The sequence below is a fragment of the Octopus bimaculoides genome, chromosome 9, assembly GCF_001194135.2.
Source record: "Octopus bimaculoides isolate UCB-OBI-ISO-001 chromosome 9, ASM119413v2, whole genome shotgun sequence".
Lineage (NCBI taxonomy): Eukaryota > Metazoa > Mollusca > Cephalopoda > Octopoda > Octopodidae > Octopus > Octopus bimaculoides.
In genome coordinates, this window is record NC_068989.1 from 74,237,206 (window position 1) to 74,238,848 (window position 1,643).

Sequence of the window (1,643 nt, forward strand, 5' to 3'; positions counted from 1 at the left end):
TATATCAACACGCACATATATATGTATACTCACACAAGGATTTTGTTATTTTCTCCTAGTCTAGTTTCTTTCGGTGATGTTTTACTCAAAGCTGATTTGAAAGACAGAAACGGAACCGAAATTATTTAACTGACAACCATGAGAACAATTTCGAAACGAGTGGTGATATATAACTATTTGTTTGAAAATAATCTTTTAAACTTGTTCTTGTTTCGTAAATGACTTGATGCGAGACCATATGTTGAAACTGAAGCAATTGTATCGAGAAACGAAATATTTCCAACATATAATTGTAATACGTTTCCCATCATTTAGTTATTACTTAGATGTGCATATTTAACTTATCACATCGTTCATTTCTCGCGGTTTTAAATACTTAAGGTTTAATACATTCTATCATCACAAAATTATCCTAAATTATTCCAAGTATTTTGTATGTCTTCATAAATGTGTACCTTTTTTAATCCATTCTTTTTAATTCACTTATTCTCCCGTTCTTATCTTTCATTCATAATTCAATTTTACTTATATATTTATTATTCACACTTCCCAGATTAAAATTCTTATCTCTGGGCTTATGTTGAAAGGTTTGAGTTTTACAATTTCTTTACACTATCATACATCATACCGCTTTTATTAACAACAGGGAGATTAGACACACGGACACACAGAAATACACAGACTCACACACAAAAGCACACGCCAATTTATTATTTTGCCTTAGCATTGTTATGTGTAATTTGTGATTAATTTTATAATGTGTGTGTGTATGTGTGTGTAAGTGAGGGAGTCATTCAGTATAAGCAATATAGTTAATTTATTCAAAGCAATAATGTCATTTAGATTGTAAAAGCCATTCGGTGTAATTGGTAATACATTACTGTTTCTAAGAGCATGTATTTAATGTTGAATGGGTTCTATATAGTGATGTTAAAACTTCAAAAAACAACAAAATAAAAATAGCGAGTAGTTTATAGCCCTGTATATGTCACTTTGTGCGTTTGGTGGATACTATATCTCGTGTAAGATGTTAGCGAGTCGATTTTAAGAAATTTCTAAACGATACTTTTAAGGTGATTGGATGTTTCATGAATATAAAGAAGATTTTGATGCGTTGGGTCATTTTTCCTTTTAGTGTGCATATTGTAAAATGTTTAAAGTTCATGTAACAGCAAATTAACGTGCTCTAAAGAGGGTTCGTCTATAAAGTAAAAACCACAATTTCCGAAATCGATCAGTGATTTGGTTATTACAGTTCTGCATTTTAATTACAGTTGCAACATCTATGTAATCCATCAGGGATAGATGGGGAATTATTCGTAAAAGGATTTTAAAATCTACTCTCCGACATTATGGCTATCTTCATCATTAATTTGATGGTCTATTATAACAAAGTATCTACTACTGAACTATCCATACTCCTGTTTAATACATTATGTTTTTAATTACGAATGCATTCTGCCATATTGCTTTTCTGTCTTTCCATCCACATCGATAGAAAACAACTTCAGCATTAATTTCATTGCCACATAAATGAATCGTGGGCATTGTTCAAGCTAAATTATTTCAGGCCATTAACTTGGCAGTGAGTAATTTTCAGAAGCATATATATATATATATATATATATATATATATATATATA